Source organism: Phoca vitulina, unplaced genomic scaffold, assembly GCF_004348235.1.
Source record: "Phoca vitulina isolate PV1807 unplaced genomic scaffold, GSC_HSeal_1.0 scaffold42, whole genome shotgun sequence".
NCBI lineage: Eukaryota > Metazoa > Chordata > Mammalia > Carnivora > Phocidae > Phoca > Phoca vitulina.
In genome coordinates, this window is record NW_022589745.1 from 2,492,063 (window position 1) to 2,515,950 (window position 23,888).

Below are 23,888 nucleotides of genomic sequence, written 5' to 3' on the forward strand. Positions count from 1 at the left end.
CGGTGGCCTCCAGCACGGTGGCCATCCAGCACGGTGGCCTCCAGCACAGTGGCCTCTAGCACGGTGGCCTCCAGCACGGTGGCCTCCAGCACGGTGGCCTCCAGCACTGTGGCCATCCAGGAACTTTCCAACGTCCCTGGATCTGAGTCTTCCCTCTGGCTCTGTGCCTCAGTGCTGATTGATATTGGTCAGCTCCTGGCATCACACTGCTCTCCTGACTCTGTTTACACCTGCACACCTTTTCCCCTTTAACTATGTCCCTGCTCTTTTCAAACCTTTACTGTCCCTACCTAAGTCTGACCACTTCTGTGAAACCAGCATTGATACTCCAAACTTTGTCAGTTTTTGAGATCCTGCACAACTTACTTTGTGTTAACGAAGTTATTATACACGGTTATTAACATTGAATTTTATAGATTTGTTATTTGCTGTCTCACGGGGCATGTATTTCCTATTTTTTAATTAGTCCCTCAGTACAACCATATATTTCTTCATCGTAAAGACCACATCTTACGTTCCCTGCAGCCCTCAGCAGAGACCAGCAGAGCCTAGGGCACATAGTAGGTACTCAAAAGGTAATTGGTGGTTGGCTACATTTGAGATTTTCAGGAAACAGACATTTAAAATGAGAATCAAAATTTGTTTTCTGTCTCCGCAGCTGAAATGTCCCTCCGTTTTTAGAGAGGAGCTATTCCCCTTTTTCTCCTTTGTGCCTAATTTACTGAGCAGCTACTTTCTATTCTGTTGTATATGTTGCCCCTTATTTTGTTTCTTGGCTTCTGATTTTTAAAACTCCACCTTAAGGATGACAGCAAATCCACAAAGGAAGGACTCAGCAGGAGCAGACACATTTTTAAAAAACATTTTCTTATCTTGCTTGCACTTGATTTTTCCAAGAGGTCATAGTTATTACATTATCATCAATATTTACTGAAATCCTGCCATTTTCCTAGTAAATAGTTTTTTTTTTTTTTAATTTTACATGTTCCTCCCACCCACCTCCCCTCTGGTAACCATCTGTTTGTTCTCTGTAGTTAAGAGTTTGTTTCTTGGTTTGTCTCTTTTTTTCCCTTTGTTCATTTGTTTTGTTTCTTAAATTCCACATATGAGTGAAGTCATACAGTATCTGTCTGACTTATTTCACTTAGCATTATACTCTTTAGGGTTATCCATGCCATTGCAAATGATAAGATTTCATTATTTTTTTATGGCTTAGTAATATTTCATTGTATACATACCACTTCTTTATCCATTCATCAATCAATGGACACAGGCTGTTTCCATAATTTGGCTACTGTAAATAATGCTGCAATAAACATAGTGGTTCATGTATCCCTTTGAATTAGTGTTTTTGTATTTTGGGTAAATACCAGCAGTACGATTAATAGATCAGAGGGTAGTTCTATTTTTTTTTTTTTTTAGGTAGTTCTATTTTTTAACTTTTTGAGGACCCTCCATACTGTTTTCCAGAGTGGCTGTACCAGTTTGCATTCTCACCAACAGTGCATGAGGCTCCTTTTTCTCCGCATCCTCACCAACACTTTTTGTTTCTTGCGTTTTTGATTTTAGTCATTCTGACAGGTGTGATGTGATATCTCATCATGGTTTTTTTTTTTTTTTAAAGATTTTATTTATTTATTCATGAGAGACAGAGAGAGAGAGACAGAGGCAGAGGGAGAAGCAGGCTCCCCGCGGAGCAGGGAGCCCGATGCGGGACTCGATCCCAGGACCCTGGGATCATGACCTGAGCCGAAGCCAGACGCTTAACCGACTGAGCCACCCAGGCGTCCCTCTCATCATGGTTTTGATTTGCATTTCCCTGATAATCAGTGATGTTGGGCATCTTTTTATGTGTCTGTTGGCCATTTGTATGTTGTCTTTGGAGAAATGTCTGCTCATGTCTTTTGCCCATTTTTAATTGGATTATTTGTTTTTTTTTTTGAGTGTTGAGTTGTATATGTTGTTCATATATTTTGAATACTAACCCTTAATCAGATATGTCATTCAGTAGGTTGCCGTTTAGTTTTGTTGATTGTTTCCTTCAGAAGGTTTTTATTTTGATGTAGTCCCAACAGTTTATTTTTGCTTTTGTTTCCCTTACCTCAGGGGACATCTCTAGGAAAAAAGTTGTTATGGCTGATGTCAGAGAAATTACTGCCTGTGCTCTCTTCTAGGATTTTTATGGTTTCAGGTCTTGCATCTAGGTCCTTTGTCCATTTTGAGTTTATTTTTGTGTATGGAGTAAGAAAGTGGTCCAGTTTCATTCTTTTGCATGTTGCTGACCAGTTTTCCCAACACCCTTTGTTGAAGAGACTGTCTTTGTCCCATTGCATAGTCTTGACTCCTTTACTGAAGATTAATTAACTATATAATCATGGTTTATTTCTGGGCTTTCTATTCTGTCCATTGATCTATGTGTCCATTTTTGTGTCAGTACCATGCTGTCTTGATGACTACAGCTGTGTAATTTTTTTGATTTATTTATTTTTGTCTGAGAGAGGGGGAGGGGCAAAGGGAGAGGAGGGAGAGTCTTTTAAGCAGACTCAGTGCTGAGCACAGAGCCTGATGTGGAGCTCGATCTCATGACTTTGAGATCATGACCTGAGCTGAAGCCAAGAGATGGATGCTTAACCGACTGCACCACTCAGGTGCTCCCAACAGCTTTGTAGTATAACTTGAAGTCTGGAATTGTGATGTCTTTAGCTTTGCTTTTACTTTTCAAGATTGTTTTGGCTATTCTGCGTCTTTTGTGGTTCCATACAAATTTTAGTATTGTTTGTTCTAGTTCTGTGAAAAATCCTGCTGTTATTTAGATAGGGATTGCATTAAATGTGTAGACTGCTTTGGGTACTATAGACATTTTAACAGTATTTGTTCTTTCAATCCATGAGCATGGAATGTCTTTCCATTTCTTTGTGTTGTCTTCAGTTTCTTTCATCAGTATTGTATAGTTTTCAGAGTATAGGTCTTTCATGTCTTTGGTTAGGTTTATTCCTAGATATTTTATTATTTTTTTGTGCAATTCTAAATGATACTGTTTTCTAAATTTCTCTTTCTGCTGCTTCATTATGAGTGCGTGGAATGCAATGGATTTCTGTAGCTTGATTTTTGTATCCTGTTACCTCACATTTTTTAGAAACATTTTATTATCTTGCTTGTACTCAGTTGTTCCAAGAGGTCATAGTTATTACATGATCATCAATATTTACCAAAATCCTGTCATTTTCCCAACAAATAATTTTGATATCAAAAGTAAGCATTTTATTTAAAAGATCTCATTGCCTTTATCCCATAGAAAAAGAGGAACACATACATGATGTGTAAGGGAGGTTCATTGTTATAAGGGATGTTTAAAAAAGGGTCTTAACCTAATTTCAGAGTGCATCTACCTGGACTGTCCTTACAACTGCAGGGCATTTCCAGTGAGATTTTCACGGTGTAAACTTTTACCCCCATTCTGTCCTTTCAGGGAATCGTAATGTAGATTTAGGAAAAGTCTACCTTCTATTGAATTATTAGTGACATTTTCTTTCTAGGTCTATTTGGACTAGACTGGATTCCGATTCAAAACTTGGAAATATAAACTGAAGTGGGGATGAAGGCAATCACTGATATGTGTCGAGTTAACATTTTTCCATATTAATAATATGGATAACTGAAAATCAAGGAAATACCCAAATAACCTCACCTAAGTGAAATATCCCTACTCTGACCCCACCAGATCCCAGGTAGAGCTGATGACAAACAATACACCTTTTATTCTTTCTGCTTACTTCCTGGGGGGCATTTTGGGTAAGGGAGGGTGGCAGTCACAGGTGGGGTAAGCCAGCTCAGATCACAGTGATGCAGGTGCCTTGGAGAAGGGCCCCATGTGCCCTGCTAATGACCCTGCAACATGGCAAAGAATGGACCTCATCTTGTGTCTGTGTTTTGAGCCCTGCACTTCTGCAAAATGTTGTAGAAAGTATTTATGACATTTTAAAGGAAGTGACTAGGTTTTTGCAAGTAAGTTTTTAATGTTTAATCTTAGAGACAGTATAAGGACTTATGGATTGTTTACTGCAGGCTTTCCACGATGCTGCAAGCCAAATCGAACAGTTTTATTGAAAACAGTGATAAAATGCAAATAGAGAAATATCTCATTTATCCCTCATTTTTAAGCAATGCTAAGTTTTGCAAAAGCGATTTTCCATACATGTGATGCCTCTGAAGATAAAGCACAATTTCTTCATTTTGAAAATCCTGTCTCCTGATGAAATCAGCCATCATTTTGCACACAGTAAATCTCTTTGCTGTGTTGTTTGCTGTTTTCGGAGAGGATTGAGGTCCCAGGCTTCTGTCTCTTTGCAAAGTGGCTTCCGCTGCTGCCTTTTGGGTTCTCCTGGGAACTCTGTGTGGTTTGTCCTGCCCTCTCTCATGGTGGGACTCGGAGTGCCTCCTGTGGCTGTCAGCATCTCGCTCCTGACTCACTCACGGGCGGGAGGCAGAGGGACGCTCGCTGGAGACGCACCAGTGGGCTCCGAGGGGGAGATTGAGACTCCCACCGACAGGTCAGGGAGGGGCTGCTTCTGGCATTAGGGATCTCAGGTCAGGGAGGGGCTGCTTCCGGCATTAGGGATCTCAGGTCAGGGAGATGCTGCTTCTGGCATTAGGGATCTCAGGTCAGGGAGGGGCTGCTTCTGGCATTAGGGATCTCAGGTCAGGGAGATGCTGCTTCCGGCATTTTGGATCTCAGGTCAGGGAGATGCTGCTTCCAGCATTTTGGATCTCAGGTCAGGGAGATGCTGCTTCCGGGATTACGGATCTCAGGTCAGGGAGGGGCTGCTTCTGGCATTAGAGATCTCAGGTCAGGGAGGGGCTGCTTCTGGCATTAGGGATCTCAGGTCAGGGAGGGGCTGCTTCCGGCATTTAGGGATCTCAGGTCAGGGAGGGGCTGCTTCTGGCATTAGGGATCTCAGGTCAGGGAGTATGTTCTTTTGGGAGTCTGTCTTCCACTTACTGTGATCCATTTGGGATTTGTGGGGTGACCTGGTCCATGTGGGATTTGTGGGGTGACCCGGTCCATGTGGGATTTGTGGGGTGACCCAGAGGCTGGCGGCCTGGGTGGTGAAAGAATTCACTGGAGGCAGAACAAAGGAGATAGAAGTTTATTGAATATGCTGCAAGGGAGCAGCGGATGGGCAGCAAAGGGGAGACTGTCCGCCAGGAGGCGGTGGGGGGGGTCTGTAGTTAAGGGGGAAGGTTAGGAAGTATGGGAATGTATGGAATTTTCCTTTTTTGGTATCTGTGCCTGGTTGTAAGTGGCCACTGGTCAGCAAGGGCCTGTGGATATTTCGAGGTGGGTCTCCGATGAGTCTGCGCTCAGCCTGGCGGTGGCGTGGGCCCTTCTGCCTCACGCAGGTTCCTGCTACTCCAGTCTGCTGCCTGAAAGCAGCCTCGGCAGGATTCTTCCGTCTTGTAGGTACTGGCCAGGTGTCCCTTTCACTCGCTGAGCGGTGGTCAGCGTTACCGATGGAATACTGCGTGTTTATCCATTCCCCAGTTGAAGGACTTTGGGTTGTGCCCAGTTTTTTGCAATTTTGAAAAGAGCTGCTCTGGACATTTATGCACTGATTGGGTAAATACCCAGGAGTGAGATTGCTGGGGTTTGTGGTAAAAACATATTTAACTTTGGGACATAAGGAACTGGCCAACTTTCCCTCAGCGGCTATCCCATTCTGCTCTCCTGAGAGAAGCCCTACTTGTTCATGATGTATTATCTTTCTTTACATATAGTCAGATTTAATGTGTTAATATCTGTGAAGGATCCTAGTGTCTGCCATTTTCTTGTGATGCCTTTGTTTGGTTTGACATCAGGGTGAGGCAGGCCCCAGGAAGGGTCCCCCAGTGGTGTCTTCTCATGATCACGCTGGGGTTTTGGAAAGAATGCTGCAGAGGTGAAGTGCCCTTCTTGTATCATATCGGAGGACATCCATGTGGCGTCCCCAGTAATAGCAACCTTCATTCTTGGGTGACATGGTGTTATCAGGTTCTCCTCTGTGAACTTACTATTCATGCCTTTGCTACTCTGTGTGTTGGAAGCGAGTTGCTAAGTCTCACCTCCAAAGGAAGTAAAGTGTGAATTCACCACCACCTCATAAGGAATATGTGCTTCTTATCTCCAATTTAGTTATTTATTCAACCATTTATTCACATCATTATGGACTTCTGTATATTTATTTTCTACTTTGGGTTCTAATCCAGTATTACATTATTTGTTGTTCTAATTTTTCCAGTTTTGGCCACTGTATTTTTTTCAGCCTGGCTCCTGGATCCTTTGATGTGTTTTGTTAATTTAAGAACTTCCTTTTTTCTGTTACTATGAGTTCCCCCACAGGCCCCTCTGTTTTCTCTGCCCTGGCCATGGGATCAGCCATTCATCCAGGGGGCCCTGGCTGTGTGTGCCAGGCTTGTTGCTCTCACTCCGATCTGATCTGTGATCTGCGTCTGAAATCTTCTTACCCCTTGTCTTCCCCCGCACTCCACCCTAGGGCAGCTGGTGCTCAGGCCCTGTCTCTCCTTGGCAGAGTCTGTCTGCTGGATTCTAGGCTAGTAGGTTTCCCTGTGGTCTCAACTCTCTGATGAGTTCAAGAAAATTGTAATTTCATAGATTTTTTCACTTTTTCTTGTTGTTAGGATAGGAGGGACTCTCTTTCCAGTTTTCCACTTAGCACGGTAAAGCTGGGTCCTTTCTGACATGGGAAATGTTGGGGAGGACGAGATGGTGGTTGACGGCTTGGAGCGGCCCATGGGAATCTGTGAACTGGGTCCATAGGTCCTGTTCTCCAGCTCGGTCCCTGGACTGCCCAGAGTGAAAAGTCCAGCAGCCTGGGGCTGGAGCTTGAGGCCAGACGAGGGGAACTTTTCTCATTCATGGGGATCCATGGGCTTCGTTGATCTTGGTCTGGACTCACAGGCCAGGCTAGAGTCAAGGTGGCGCTTGCCATTTCATGGAAAGGTAGGTAGCCTTCCAGGGCGGCTGTCATGTTTTGGCAAATCATTGTTGAGTGCACTAATATCCCCAGTAGACTAACCTTTGTTGCAGACTTCAGTCCTCAGGGTCCGGTTGTGGCTGAGCGTCTCACTCCTAAGGACTCCTGCTTATAGTTCAGAGGACAAAGTTTCAGCTGCTAACACTGATGGTTTCTATTTCAGGAAGACAATTCACGAATGTCTTTTAAGAAAAGTGTTCCCTTAAGACACAACACAAAGAAAAAAGGTATGTCATGTCGATAGTGAAGAAATAGAAATGTGTATATTCTGTAATAATTCAGCCATGGGTGCGGATACGGGTATGATCCTATTATATAAACAGCTAGTCACTCTTGTCTCTTGAAATATAGTTAAAATATGCAGAGAACATTCAATAGACAAAAGATCTTACTTCTTGCCCACCATACATTTCTGGCCCCCACCCCAACCCCGTAACAATAACATCACCAAATTAGAAATACTTTCCTAAATTGTTTTCATAACTGTTTACTTATAATTTTTTAGATTTGTAGTTCTATTTATTTAAAAAATTTTTAAAAGATTTTATTTATTTGACACATAGAGAGAGCGAGCACGAGAGAGCTGCAAAGGCAGAGGGAGAAGCAGACTCCCCGCTGAGCAGGGAGCCTGATGTGGGACTTGATCCCAGGACCCCGGGATCATGACCTGAGCCAAAAGCACCCCTAGATTTGTAGTTTTAAAAGAGGTTTGATATATATGCCTTTCCGGTGTAACATATTGGCCACGAAGAGTAGGAACTGACATTTTACAGTATTCAATGACATAAAGCTTGGGAAATGCTTTGCAAATTATAAAAATCCTATGGACATATGAACTGTCTTTTCATTATGTAAGTTGGATATTTTACAGATAAGGGGGCTGAGGCACAGAGTGGGTAGGTATCCTTTCCAAGGTCACATGTTATTTCCCATTTCTGAATTCTCCTGTTGCAGCAGAACTTGGACGGCGTGTCTTCTGGGGTCTGAAGGTCTCGTGTCCATGGGTAGGAGCAGAGGACCCTGAGGTTCATGCCGTAGCCTTGAATCATGGCTCGGATCTTTATCAGTAACTACTGTGCTCTTTGGTTGTAATTTAGTCCCCAAAACAGAACACCTGCAGCCTTTTTCCCTTGAAAGGGTGGTGATTACAGTTCCATGAGATAATAGTGTCTTCTGAGATTACCTCAGGGATTACCTAGCTCTGTTCGTTGCCTCCGCTCCTTCTGTGGACCTGAGTGTGAGGACCTGGGCATTGTTCCCCTTGAAGAAAGATAGAGGGGTGTCTACACAGGAGAGGCTGAAGGGAGCTCTGCTGGCTCGTAGGGAGGAGATGCGCCCAAACTCCCTAGTCCTGTGGGTGGGCTGTCCCCTCTCATGTCTCACCGGCTAATGTCTCTTAGCGTTGTTCCCAGCTAAAATAAACTAGCTGTCAGAAGAGCCTTGAGGGTTCTATGTGAAGAAGAGCACTGGGTTCTTGTTGGGTAGAGCCACCAAGGAGCAGAGGGGAGATGGCGTCTGGGGACCAGAGAGGCTGGGCTAAAGGAGGGGCGGTGGTTTTCAGGCTCCCAGACAGTAGTGAGGTTCTTTGTGTGGCTGACCTTTTATATTATTTCCTGTCTGTGGACTGGGAGTGGGGGACACAGGCTGACTGAGGACCCATCCTACCTTATGTTTGGGGCTTCAATTTTAAATTTTCATTATAATTGTTTATATCTCCACAATCAGAATCTTTGAACAATTTCTTTTTTTTTTAAGATTTTAATTATTCATTTGAGAGAGAGAGAGAGAGAGAGCGAGCATGAGCGGGGGGAGTGGCAGAGGCAGAGGGAGAAGGAGGCTCCCTGATGAACAGGGAGCCCGATGCAGGGCTTGATCCCAGGACCCTGAGATCATGACCTGAGCTAAAGGCAGACACTTAACTGGCTGAGCCACCCGGGCATCCTTCAACAACAATTTCTATTGGATGTTGGGGAAATAGAATCTCCAGTGAATGTTGGGGAATGCGTACCTCTTGATTTTCGACTCTTCTTGGTAACTTAAGAGGAAAATCATCATTCAGTATGATAAATGCCAACAAGATGACGAGAGAATTGTTTTGTTTTGTTTTGAAGAAAGGAGGTGGTTTATAAAGTGCATCCCTTGAGGCGTACAACTGGAAGGTGGGTTTTGCCTGGCTTGGGGTGCACATGAGGGCCCCCGATCGCCACCTCGTGGCCAAAGGAAACTGGCTGGGCACCACGGGTAAGTCGGCTGGAGTGTCCATTCAGTTGTAGAGTATGGGTCTGAACGACGGCGTCTCTATTCGTTATTATTTTTAACTGAAGGATGCTCTTCAGGTGACAATTCACGCCAGAGAAATCTCAGTGGGCAACACCTAACCTGGCTGCCCCTCCCAGCCCCTCCTGTGCCCTTCCCTGCACTCGAGGTCTGGAGCACTTTAAAAAATCCCATTAAATGCTATAGGCTTTTATGGAGCCTTAAGTATAGGAAACATATACTGAACCATCTGCTTTAACAGCACTTTAAAAATACACATGGATTCCAGAACACCTCCATAGACATTTCCTTTTGATTTTTATTTTCATTTCAACAACCTCGCTAGGTGACACTCCTCATTTTCCAGAGGAGAACAGAATGACAACCCGCCTTGTCCTCGGTGACACAGGTGACAGAAGAAAGAGCAGAAATTCAAGCAAATCCATCTCTCCTTCCCCCCCCCCCCCCCCATTGTCGGTGAGGCGCAGCGCTGGCCGCGGGCTGGGCTGGTGCCTCCCACGGGCCTGGTCCTGCACGCGCTGGTGGGCCGGAGGGTTTGCCCCTCACGCCAGCATGGAGTCGCCTTGATGAGGTGGCTGTGAGTGATTTTATGACAACTCCGGTTGGTTTCCAAGTGGCCAGGTAATCTCTGGGCTCTTCTCCATGGATCTGTGGTTCAATGACACACTTCAAGGTCTCTGGGCACTTTTTCACGCAAGTACAGGCCACAGGACTGTTGGAATTAATCAGCCAATCTGAGGCCACCGGAGATTGTGGCCCAGTGCAAAGACTGATTTGGGAGAAGGGAGTGAGCCCATTTCACACCTCACTTAAAAAATGTCACCTTTCCTACCGAATGCTCGTGGCTGTTAGTGGCCATCTGTTCTGTCGACCTCCATAGAAGCAGGTGCTCGAGGCCCCAGAGTTCTGGCCAGCTGTGACCCGAGTTTACAGACCAGTGCTGTGCCTTCTTACATTTTGTTCGCGTTTGCGAGATTCGTTTTTCTGGGGCCATGAGGCCATTTTAAGTCCCTGAGGTTTAATCCAAGGCAGTAGTAAGTTTGTTTGTTTTATGTTATTGGGAATAATTTTTGGCCATGTCACATTGCTGTTATTTTTGCTTGTTTTTGAGAATTGGGAAGTAGAGGGATATTTGAAGTGAAGGAACAAAAGAATCAGAAGAAAAGACCAGTATTTTTCCCTCTGTGATTTTCAACCTTTTTACTTTGCTTCAGAGGGTTCCCAGTTCTAGGGGCAAAGCCAGGGAACAAGCATGATGCTGCCCAGCACCCAGGTGCCTGGCTCAGAAACCTCCCTTTGCAGCCTCCGTGCGACGGGTCCTCACCTGTCGCTCCTCCGTGTGCTGAAGGCTTGGCAGCCCCCAGGTGGAGCGTGGCCAGGCCAGACTCTCAGGCTCTTCGGAGTCTTCATTAGATGTCTTTTTTTTCTTCCTATGATTTTAGTAAATCTGGAAACTTGGGAATCATTAAAATAAAATTGTAACTTACTGATTGTCATTCAAAGAGCTACTAATGGTTGGTGAGACTTTGGGTCCAGCAGGCAGGACGGGCCTCATAAAGAGCAGAGAACACGTACCCAGCTTTTTTGATCAACACCTTTTTAGGTCAAAAGCACCTCATGATTTTGTGTGCTTTTCTTAAGTGTGGTCTGTTTTGACCACCTCTTTTGACTTGTGGTAACAGCCTGCTCTGGCCAAATTAATTAATACGGTTTATTTTTTTAACTCTCATTTCCTATCTTTGGGTAAAGTGAGGGGACTTCCTTGCCTGAACCAGGCTTCTGCTCATTCCCTGCTGTTTTAATGAATCTCATCAGAGTGACCCCGAGCAGATTGGTGATTGGGTTTCAGGGATGTCAGCCCTCACGGCCCCTTCCCTGTTTCCCCACCCCTCAGTGGGTCCTTCCCTGCTTTTCTCTCTTCCTATCGGGTGGCCAGTATATAAAGCCTCTGCTCTGGGGAACTGTTATGAGTTATTTACACTGTAGTGTGAAGCTAAGTTGGTGTCCCAACTTCCCTTGTACATGGAAGCCACCTTTACTTTGAAGAAGTAGGTGTGGGAAGGAAGTAGTTGAGCTCTAAGGTGTGTGAGGCCAGCCCTGGTCAGTAGGGGAGGGTGTTAACCAAGCAGAAAATGACTGCACTGAATACACATCTTATTTGACCCAGGATAAGGAACACTGAGAGAAAAACAGATGGTTACCGTTGGCTTGGTGTCTGGCCCTGGTTTGCGTTTCCCTGTCTACCCATCAGCGTGTCTGAGTGCTTCTGTGTGGTCTTCGGTCTTTGGTCGGCAGTGACTTAGCCAGTGGGCATTTCTCTCCATTCTGTACATTATAAGTGCTGTTATTTGAGAGGTTTTATTTTCTTTGACAAATTCGTTTAGTGATATTCTGTGATCTTTTAGGTAGGTGTAAAATGGTGCTTAGACTAAACCTGGTACAGAGGAGAGTGAGCGCTGAGCATCCAGAAGTAGTCCTGGAGACTGCTGTCTCCTGGCTGTGTCAGCTCGGACCGGTCCCGGGGCCCCAGTGCTCACGGGTAAGAGGGGCCATGGCATCAGACACTCCCTTCCCGTTCCAGTTGGGCTGGATTTGTGCAATCTGAGTGTGGTTCAGCTGCTCCTACCCGCTCTCCTCAGCTGATGAGCATGTGAGGAGCTGCCCATCCCTCGTGATGCTGCCCACCCCGAGGGCTTGACTTTAGTTCACTGGGGGTTGTTCGAGTTTTGAATCTAATCTTTGCCTTTAGACAGAACTCAAGCCAAGTAATTCTAGAGAAAAGTGTTCAGTATACTTTTCTCCTTAGATACTTTCCTTACTCCTAAACCTAAGTCATTTCTGAGAAGCTAAGATCTCTCTCTTTCTTGGGCTAGCCAGACTAACTCAGTTCCAGGATAGTAATTGATCTACAGTCATTCTTGGGAGATCCTGTGGGTTTGGTTCCAGAGCACCACAATAGAGCTAATATTCCAGTAAAGCAAATATTGCAGTAAAGCAAAGTCAGATGAAGGTTTTGGTTTTCTACTGTACAGGAAAGTTACATTTATACCATATTGTAGTCTGTTAAGTGTGTAATAGTATTATGTTTAAAAATCAATGTACATACTTTAATTAGGAAATAATTTATTGCTAAAAAATACTCTCATCTGAGATTTCAGTGAGTGGCAATCACTGCTCATAGATGACTGTAACACGTATGACAATAATGAAAAAGTTTGAAATATTGCAAGAATTGCCAAAACGTGACATGCAAACATGAGCAAATGCTGTTGGAACAACGGTGCTGACAGACATGCTCGATGCAGAGTTGCCACAAACCTTCAATTTGTAAAAAAAAAACAAAAACCAAAAAACAAACCCAGTATCTGCAAAGTGCAATAAAGCAGATTGCAATAAAATGAGGTCTGCCTGAATATGAAGCCCCTCTCCAGTTTCATAGGATTAATAATGTTAGCTCGATTAAATGATCTTTCAAGTTCATAAAAATTGTTTCTTGGTGTCTGGACAAGTTGAGTTTATATGGCTGCTTTCCTCTTCAGTGATGGGAGACTATGTGCCTTATACGCAGGGGTGCAGGAAAAGGGGCCGTTGTCTCACCTGAGAGCCATGGAAACGGTATAGGCTTTCCCCGTTTATTGACATCACTCCTCCAAAATGGCCTTGTGGAGCTGTCATTGGATACATTAAAACTGATAAGACAACATTAATATGTAATTACTTATAAATTGTATTAAAACTATTTGGGAATTGATAAGGAGAAGCAAAGTGTTAATCGGAGGTACTGAGCAATCAAATGAACCTTAATAGTTTAATCAACGATGTGTGTGGAGGGAAGTGTGCTAGACCGAGAGCTTGGGGGCCAAGTACCCACCCTGCCCCTGGGATCTGTGGCATCCAAGCAAGTCACTCAAATTCTTTTAACATTATTTTCCTCATCTACAGAGTTGATAGCATATGGCACTGTTGTGCTAAATGAGGAAAGTAATCTGAAGGTATATTGGGAGCTCTAAACTGTATATAAACCCACAGCCATTCTTCATTCTGTGCTGGCTTCTGTTGGAACTCCCCTGAGCTCTGCGGGTCTGTTTGCTTGTTGTGAAGACACACTTGCATCTCTTCGCGTGGCCGAGGGGCCCTCTCCTGCTGTGTCACGCCTCCATCAGTGTCTTGCTTTAATTTCCAGCCATCTCCGCACATCTGATTTTGACTGGTCCTCCAGTGGACATTTTACTGTCGTTGTGCGCCAGGCAAATATTCAGGTTGAAACACTTGCTCACGTTGAACGGTCCAGGAAGGCATTCTCACCTGCTTTCACCATATACTTTTGTTGAATTTCTTGGCAAATTTCACAGGAATAATACCGATAGCATAATGTGTTGTCATTCCTTTCAAATGAGATGCTGATATGTTTTCATCAGTATGAAGAAAAGAAGAATAAACAGCTTATAACATGATTGGAATTTAGTCTAGGAAGGGACCTTAAAGATCCAATAGCCATCCCTCCCACCCCATCTCCTCTGCAGTTTCTCTTCTGATGAAGTTCTACTACCGTTACTATCTGGGTCTTATTTTTTATGTGTAAAATAAAAGGTAAGGATGAAATCATCGGTTTTCAATCTTTAAAAGGAAATGTTGGAATGTTTTATAGTGGAGAACTCAAGGGGTCAAGGTTAGTACCATCAGTGATAAAGTAATGTCAATCTCATATACCTCTTGGTAGGATGCAGTGGGAAGGACACTGCATCTCTCTGGTGTTGCTCCCCCAAATCCACAACTCCGTTCCATTCATGAGAAGATATCAGCCACACCCAACCTGAGGGACGTTCTACAGAATACCCAGCCAGTAGTCTTCAGAAGTGTCCTGGCAATGGGAAGTGAGGAGAGCCTGAGAATCTGTCACAGTTTGGAGGACACTAGGAGACACAACCACTGACTGCAAGGCACTACGGTGAATTGGGTCCTGGAACAGAAAAAGGATATTAATGGAAAAACTGGTGGAATCCAAACAAAGCCTGTAGTTAAATAGTATTGTCTTACTGTTAATTTTAGTTTTTATAGTGCACCATGGTTATATAAGATGCTAACTCCAGGCGAAGTGAGGTGAAGGGGGTATTAGAACTCTGTCAGGATTACAGAGGGCAGTGGACATGGGTCATCACGTTGCTTGGTGGTGACGAGGTCCAAGGTGTGGTCTTGGGAGAAGGATGGAGAACAGGCTTGCTGGATGTGATGAGATGGCAGAGCTGAGAGACCAAGTCTGGAAGATTTGTCTCGAGTGGCTATTGAGATCCCCAAGGGCTCTGAGAGGGGCTCTGAGAGAGGGACTGAGGACTGGGAGAGTCAGGGAGAGAGGGGCGGGCCGCTCCAAGGAGGGTAAGTGGCAAGTAGAGTCTGAGGACACGAACTGTGAAGGGTTTTAGGGAGGAGGAAGGACTAACGGTTTGGACATGGCAGTGAGGAGCAAGGAGGACCCGTCCCCACTTCCGAGCGTGTGGAAGAGCCAACAACCATCACTTGGGAAGCTATGTCCTCAGGAGAGTATGACTTGGGTCATTTTTTCTGCAGGGCACTTTGAAGCTTGGGTACCTCTGAACCAGCAATCTGCATCTGGAAGTTTATCCTAAGGCTCTAAAGTCAGACCAGTTCTTCTTCTCTACTGCCAGATTTCATGTAGATTATAATTTAAAACAGCAAGTGGTGGGTCTGTGACTTAAATTTATTTCCATTTTAGGGGGCTTTTCTCTATGTTCCAAATTTTCTATCATGAGCACATTTGAATGCAGAAAATTAAAATTATTTTAAGAATAAAATAGCTTGTACTGACTGCAGGCTTGCTCATTAGTTCCCTGTTTTTCTAGGTTCCCAGTGGGAGAGGAATCCTTCAAGCCACTATCAGAGATGTTGTGAATTCAAACTACTTTTTGATTTAATTTGTAATTCCCTCTAAGGACTTGGAAAATGTCTTTGCTGATTTATTTAAAAAACATTCTAGCCCACAGAGAAATCAGATGCCTAGGTAATAGTTACAAAGTACAAAAATTAAATGCTATCTAACACTGGGCTTCTTACTTTTTGCAAACGAATTATACCCTAAACCAAAACATGGGATTTATTTTCACCAATTTGAGCCTGACATCTTAATTTATAGCGAGTGGCTGCCGTCTACTGTGGCAGTCATAGAAATAATGACAACGAAAATGAGGTTTCCAGGCAAGTGCTGACTACCGCTCTCACAACATGTTCAAATCACATACACTTTAAAGCAGTTAAATTGACGGAACTCTCTGTGGACAGAGGCAGGGTTTTCCTGACCTCCTCCAGCTGCTGGGGAGTCTGGTTCCGGGCGGCCTTTGGCCTCCCACGATGTCCTCACAACCAGCCTGCTCTTGAAACTCTGAGTTCTCGTTCATTCTCTTCTGTCCCAGTTTTCAGATTCTCCAGCTGCTGCCGTTGGCAGTGTAATCTCTCCAATCACATCTTGTAGCAGCTTCTTGAATTTCTTCCTCCAGTGGCCGTCAGCTCCCCCAGCTGCTCTTGTCCATCTTTTTTTCATCCCACTTGCCAAAATGTCAGGCCTTCAGAACAGCTTCAGTCTAGCTGTTTGGTTCCTGAGTTCAAGGTCACTGAAGTGGTTATTAGCAAAAGTATTTCTGTGTTAATTATGCCAGTGGGAACTTGGGCACATCGGTACACTCAGAAGCACGTATCTATGATAGGACCGAGATTTTCATGCGATGCTCATGAGTTGACAGAGACCCCATAAACCTCAGAATACCTGAAGTCAAAGCAAAATTGCCAGATAGGCCGTGAAGTGGGGCAGATCCACACAAGCTGCGCTGCATTTATTCACGCCATACTGTGTGTATCAGTGGGTTCTGTCTTGCAAGTGTTGACGTTGTCATCCATTTCTTTTAGTGTTTTTCATTTTAGACTGAATGTTCTATTTTTATTGCTATTTACTGTTGGGGTCTTTGAAAGGCAGCTGCTGTGTAAGTTGAGCTGGTTTACATTTTCTGGTTGTTTGTAGGGTACACCCAGCACCTGCATTTTATGGTTTACTGTTGTAACCGGAGAGACTCGGTTACCTGCTAAATCTTGTGTGGAGCGAAGGAAATGCCACCATGTGCCCCTGACTTCCCTCAATGAAGCTGCATGAGGAAGTAGTTTCAGAAAAATGTGCTTTTCTCTAGAGGAAAAAAATAAGGTCACAGTTTTGCCAGTTGCCCTGTGATCTCAGAAACTACAATTTGCATAATGTTGGCGTGACTTTCTGTATCATGATGCATGATTATCCTTTTACTGAAACTGGCTCTAAATTCTCTCTAAACTAGTCCACTTGGTTATATTCCAGCAATTCCTTTAGCTGTAGATCTTACTTCTAAATCTCATGGTATGTAAACCCTCTGGTCAGTTTATTAATATCTGGATTTTTCTCTCTTTTTTAGCATCTCTCAAGAACCTCAGCAAGAATCAAAAAGTGGTTCCGTTTCCTGGTAAGAGAGTGAATTATCGATGATCATTTGTGGGGCACGTGTGACACGTGCAGATGGCTGTTCTGGGCTCACTTTGTCCATTTGTGAGTTTCCCCATTGAAACGGTCCCAAGTAGGTCACTTTATATATTGCCCCAGACCGGGCACCCACCGGCCCTTCTGTCTACTGGCCGCCTTCCACTTGCATTATGTGGCTTTGAACAGATGACTTACTCTCTCATCACTAAGCAGGGACCCCTCTAAACTGTACTTTGGATGGCCAGGTTTTTCAGTGCATGACAAGTGCTGGTTTAGACCCACCATGTGGTGGTGCTGTCTGTCAGCCCACAGTTCCGTCCAGGCATTATGCAATTATTGTAATATTTCACGGCATACCCTTCTAATACTTTGTAAAAAAAACAGAGAAGAGAAAAACTAAAGCTCCTGAAAGTTGTGACAAGGAGTACAGATTTCAGACAGGAGACTTGAGACAGAGGAGTGCACCCAAGTGATGCACTTTTAGTCCCATGTAGAGGTCCACCGGGTCGTGGGCTCGGCTCTGATAGGAAATGGACCACGTGTGTGGGACTAGCAGCATCTCATTGGCAACTGCATTTAAAGGGCAAGGAGAGCTCAGGGAGTTTGGAAATATGTTTTATTGCATAATAATATAACACATTATTTTATTTCATATTAATATTTAACATAAACTTATATTACATTTCATGGTAATCTATTACTCACATAAACGTGCTTTAATATCTTTTTTTATTATTATATTATGTAAATCACCATACATTACATCATTAGTTTTTGATGTAGTGTTCCATGATTCATTGTTTGCCTATAACATCCACTGCTCCATGCAGAACATGCCCTCTTTAATACCCATCACCAGGCTAACCCATCCTCCCACCCCCCTCCCCTCTAGAACCCTCAGCTTGTTTCTCAGAGTCCATCGTCTCTCATGGTTCGTCTCCCCCTCCGATTTCCCCCCCTTCATTCTTCCCCTCCTGCTATCTTCTTCTTCTTCTTCTTTTTTTGTAAACATATAATGTATTATTTGTTTCAGAGGTACAGGTCTGTGATTCAACAGTCTTACACAATCCACAGGGCTCACCATAACACATACCCTCCCCAATGTCCACCACCCAGCCACCCCATCCCTCCCACCCCCCTCCACTCCAGCAACCCTCAGTTTGTTTCCTGAGATTAAGAATTCCTCATATGAGTGAGGTCATATGATACATGTCTTTCTCTGATTGACTTATTTTGCTCAGCATAACACTCTCCAGTTCTATCCACGTCATTGCAAATGGCAAGATTTTGTTCCTTTTGATGGCTGCATAATATTCCATTGTATATATATACACCACATCTCTTTATCCATTCATCTGTCGATGGACATCTTGGCTCTTTGTTGGCTCAATAGTTTGGCTATTGTGGATATTGCTGCTATAAACATCAGGGTGCATGTGCCCCTTCAGATCCCTACATTTGTATCTTTGGCGTAAATACCCAGTAGTGCAATTACTGGGTCATATGGTAGCTCTATTTTCAACTTTTTGAGGAACCTCCATACTGTTTTCCAGAGTGGCTGCACCAGCTTGCATTCCCACCAACAGTGTAGGAGGGTTCCCCTTTCTCCACATCCCTGCCAACATCTGTCATTTCCTGACTTGTTAATTTTAGCCATTCTGACTGGTGTGAGGTGGTATCTCATTGAGGTTTTGATTTGGATTTCCCTGATGCCGAGCGATGTTGAGCACTTTTTCATGTGTCTGTTGGCCATTTGGATGTCTTCTTTGGAAAAATGTCTGTTCATGTCTTCTGCCCATTTCTTTCTTTCTTTCTTTTTTTTTTTTACCATTCAGTTTCAATTTCTTTTTTAAAATTTTTTATTGTTATGTTAATCACCATACATTACATCATCTGTTTTTGATGTAGTGTTCCATGATTCATTGTTTGTGCATAACACCCAGTGCTCCATGCAGAACATGCCCTCTTTAATACCCATCACCAGGCTAACCCATCCTCCCACCCCCCTCCCCTCTAGAACCCTCAGTTTGTTTCTCAGAGTCCATCGTCTCTCATGGTTCTTCTCCCCCTCTGATTTCCTCTCCTTCATTCTTCCCCTCCTGATATCTTCTTCATTTTCTTTTTTCTTAACATATATTGCATTGTTCCAGAGGTACAGATCTGTGATTCAACAGTCTTGCACAATTCACAGCACTCACCATAGCACATACCCTCCCTAACATCTATCACCCAGCTACCCCATCCCTCCCACCCCACCCCCCACTCCAGCAAACCTCAGTTTGTTTCCTGAGATTAAGAATTCCTCATATCAGTGAGGTCATATGATACATGTCTTTCTCTGATTGACTTATTTCACTCAGCATAACACCCTCCAGTTCCATCCACATCGTCGCAAATTCTTCTGCCCATTTCTTGATTGGATCATTTGTTCTTTGGGTGTTGAGTTTGATAAGTTCTTTGTAGATTTTGGATACTAGCCCTTTATCTGATACGTCATTTGCAAATACCTTCTCCCATTCTGTTGGTTGTCTTTTGGTTTTGTTGACTGTTTCTTTTGCTGTGCAAAAGCTTTTTATCTTGATGAAGTCCCAATAGTTCATTTTTGCCCTTGCTTCCCTTGCCTTCGGCGATGTTTCTAGGAAGAAGTTGCTGCGGCTGAGGTCAAAGAGGTTGCTGCCCGTGTTCTCCTTTAGGATTTTGATGGACTCCTGTCTCACACTGAGGTCTTTCAACCATTTTGAGTCTATTTTTGTGTGTGGTGTAAGGAAATGGTCCAGTTTCATTCTTCTGCATGTGGCTGCCCAATTTTCCCAACACCATTTGTTGAAGAGACTGTCTTTTTTCCATTGGACATTCTTTCCTGCTTTGTTGAAGATTAGTTGACCATAGAGTTGAGGGTCCATTTCTGGGCTCTCTATTCTGTTCCATTGATCTATGTGTCTGTTTTTATGCCAGTACCATACTGTCTTGATGATGACAGCTTTGTTATAGAGCTGGAAGTCCGGAATTGTGATGCTGCCAGCTTTGCTTTTCTTTTTCAACATTCCTCTGGCTATGCGGGGTCTTTTCTGGTTCCATACAAATTTTAGGATTATTTGTTCCATTTCTTTGAAAAAAGTGGATGGTATTTTGATAGGGATTGCATTGAATATGTAGATTGCTCTAGGTAGCATTGACATCTTCACAATATTTGTTCTTCCAATCCATGAGCATGGAACGTTTTTCCATTTCTTTGTGTCTTCCTCAATTTCTTTCATGAGTGTTTTATAGTTTTCTGAGTACAGATTCTTTGCCTCTTTGGTTAGATTTATTCCTAGGTATCTTATGGTTTTGGGTGCAATTATAAATGGGATCGACTCCTTAATTACTCTTTCTTCTGTCTTGTTGTTGGTGGATAGGAATGCCACTGATTTCTGGGCATTGATTTTATATCCTGCCACTTTACTGAATTCCTGTATGAGTTCTAGCAGTTTTGGGGTGGAGTCTTTTGGGTTTTCCACATAAAGTATCATATCATCTGCAAAGAGTGAGAGTTTGACTTCTTCTTTGCCGATTCGGATGCCTGTTATTTTTTTGTTGTCTGATTGCTGTGGCTAGGACTTCTAATACTATGTTGAATAGCAGTGGTGATAGTGGACATCCCTGCTGCATTCCTGACCTTAGGGGGAAAACTCTCAGTTTTTCCCCATTGAGAATGATATTCGCTGTGGGTTTTTCACAGATGGCTTTTATGATATTGAGGTATGTACCCTCTATCCCTATACTCTGAAGAGTTTTGATCAAGAAAGGATGCTGTACTTTGTCAAATGCTTTTTCTGCATCTATTGAGAGGATCATATGGTTCTTTTTTTTTTTTTTAAGACTTTATTTATTTATTTGAGACAGAGAGAATGAGAGAGAGAGAGAGAGCACATGAGAGGGGTGAGGGTCATAGGGAGAAGCAGGCTCCCTGCCGAGCAGGGAGCCCGATGCGGGACTCGATCCAGGGACTCCAGGATCATGACCTGAGCCGAAGGCATTCGCTTAACCAACTGAGCCACCCAGGCGCCCCAGGATCATATGGTTCTTGTTCTTTCTTTGATTAATGTATTGTATCACATTTATTGATTTGCGGATGTTGAACCAACCTTGCAGCCCAGGGATAAAGCCCACTTGGTCATGGTGAATAATCCTTTTAATGTACTCTTGGATCCTTTTGGCTAGTATTTTGGTGAGAATGTTTGCATCCATGTTCATCAAGGATATTGGGATATAATCTCCTTTTTGATGGGGTCTTTGTCTGGTTTGGGGATCAAGGTAATGGTGGCCTCATAAAACGAGTTTGGAAGCTTTCCTTCCATTTCAGTTTCAGAAGAATAGGTATTAATTTTTCTTTAAATGTTTAGTAGAATTTCCCTGGGAAGCCATCTGGCCCTGGGATTTTGTTTGTTGGGAGATTTCTGACCACTGCTTCAATTTCCTTAGTGGTAATAGGTCTGTTCAGGTTTTCTATTTCTTCCTGGTTCAGTTTGGGTAGTTGATACATCTCTAGGAATGCATCCATTTCTTCCAGATTATCTAATTTGCTGGCATACAGTTGCTCATAATATGTTCTTATAATTGATTGTATTTCTTTGGTGTTGGTTGTGATCTCTCCTCTTTCATTCATGATTTTGTTGATTTGGGTCACTTCTTTTTTCTTTTTGAGAAGTCTGGCCAGGGGTTTATCAATCTTATTAATTGTTTCAAAGAACCAACTCCTAGTTTCATTGATCTGTTCTGCTGTTCTTTTGGTTTCTGTTTCATTGATTTCTGCTCTGATCTTTATTATTTCTCTTCTCCTGCTGGGTTTCGGCTTTATTTGCCGTTCTTTCTCCAGCTCCTTTAGGTGTAGGATTAAGTTGTGTATTTGAGACCTTTCTTGTTTCTTGAGAAAGGCTTGTATTGCTATATACTTTCCTCTTAGGACTGCCTTTGCTGTATCCCAAAGATTTTGAACAGTTGTGTTTTCATTTTCATTTGTTTCCATGAATTTTTAAAATTCTTCTTTAATTTCCTGGTTGACCCATTCATTCTTTAGTAGGATGCTCTTTAGCCTCCATGTATTTGAGTTCTTTCCGACTTTCCTCTTGTGATTGAGTTCTAGTTTCAAAGCATTGTGGTCTGAAAATAGGCAGGGGATGATCCCAATCTTCTGGTACCGGTTGAGACCTGATTTGTGACCTAGGATGTGATTTATTCTGGAGCATGTTCCATGGGCACTAGAGAAGAATGTGTATTCCGTTGCTTTGGGATGGGATGTTCTGAATATGTCTGTGAAGTCCATTTGGTCCAGTGTGTCATTTAAAGTCTTTATTTCCTTGTTGATCTTTTGCTTAGACGATCTGTCCATTTCAGTGAGGGGGGTAAATGTGCTTTAATATCTTAATTCTGTTTTTAATCTTGCACATTCTAATTTTCTGTGTGTTTAAGAAAGCTTTATGTGTAGGACTGGGGACAGCTGGTTCATTCATTCTTTATGGCCGTATCCTTACATTTTCTGAGTACCTTCCGTGTGTCGGGCTGAGCTGGGCGCTGGAGACACGAGGCTGAGGGACCAGCCCTGCCCGCGTGTGGGCGCAGGCGGACTGTGAGCAGGGATCACGCCCACCTGCAGGAGGGAGCGCGCAGGAGGGCCCATGCTGCCGAGTGGGTCCCGGCCTGAACGCCTCCCGAGGTTTGCGAAGGGCGGCTTCCGCCGTGCTGGCTCTCACTGCCTCCCCTGTCACTGGCACACGGTCAGGTTACCTGGTGGCACTACCTAGTTCCCGCTTTGCTGTTTAAACTCGTAAGTGATCACGAGTTGATCATGATCAATGTTTACAGCTCACTGCCTGCTTTCGTTCACTCACCACTATAATCCTACTTTTTAAAGATTCATACTTTTACCCTGTGTTTCAAGAAAGAAATAACCGGGAAAAAAAAAAAAGAAAAGAAAGAATAACTGGAACCCAGAAAGGGAAGGCGACGTGTGCAATATTATTCTTAAAGAGGGAGGCGGGCCTCGCGCGAACACAGAGGGAAGCAGTGCGGACCTGCGGGTCCGGGCGGGTGCCTGGCTGAGCGCCCCGCGCATGCGTGAGGAGGCTCGGCCTTGCTCTCCGCCCACAGCTCGCTTGCGGTGGGAGGGGGCGCAGGGGCGCGCATGATGGAGCGTGTGTGGATGTGTTGGAGCGCGCCTGTCGGGCCCAGGAGAGAGGCTGCAGGGCTGTGTAGATGGTGCAGTAAACAGAGGGTCGCTCAGGGGCGTGTGCGGCTCGGTAGGGATCCGCCAGGAGGCGCTGCGGAGAAGGGCTGCGCGCATGCCCATGCGCACAGCCCCCGCCGGCCGTGGTTTCCGCCCCGCCCACGGGAAGTGGCTGGCGGGCCTGGTGGGACAGGGCGGCGGAAGTGCAGCTCAGAGGCGGTGTAAGGTCCTCTGATGGCCGAATGGGCCGGGCCCAGCATCGCCCGCTCTCCGGGACTTTGCACAGAGTGAGTCTTTCTGGGTCCCTCAGGGCCTGCCGGGGGCGGAGGCCCCGCTGGGTGTCTCTCCTCCCAGCTGGGCCGCGGGGTCCTGGATTTTGCCATGGCGCCCCCTTCCCCACACGGCCTTCCATTAGCAGCAGGAGGAGGTTACCTCAGACCTTAGCCTCTGCAGCGCAGAGCGGCGGGCCCTGGGGCCAGAGCAGGAGTGTGGCCCCGTGTGCAGGCGGGCAGGAAGGGTCTCTGGGGGCTCTGCCCTCGGGAGGGGGAGGGGGGTGCGGCCCTGGGGGTCCCCTGGCCGTCCGTGCTGCAACCTTCTGTGTCGTTCTGACGGTTTGGGCTTTATCCTGTCGCTGTGTCAGAGCAGGGGTGCGATAGGATCAACTTTGTGTTGAAGACAATGACTTTGACAGCAGGAGGGAAGGGGAAGGTGAGAGCATTACCTTCCTCACAACATTCTGTGAGGGACGAGGCCTGGAGCGGGCGTGGGCCGCGGAGAGGGGACAGCGCTCCCTGAGGTGACAGAGGCCTGGCGTGGGTGTGGGCCGCGGAGAGGGGACAGCGCTCCCTGAGGTGACAGAGGCTGG

At 44.7% G+C, this 23,888-nt stretch overlaps 1 protein-coding gene across 1 annotated transcript in view; it reads left to right on the forward strand.

Moving 5' to 3' along the window:
• The window catches only part of DCDC2C (doublecortin domain containing 2C), a 107,559-nt gene that overhangs the window by 81,061 nt on the left and 2,610 nt on the right, over positions 1-23,888 (forward strand). Inside the window, exon 1 of the transcript XR_004302480.1 lies at positions 23,023-23,310. The gene's annotated coding sequence lies outside the window, so the exon portion shown is untranslated. Of the gene's footprint in view, positions 23,311-23,888 lie in introns of the transcript that reaches the window.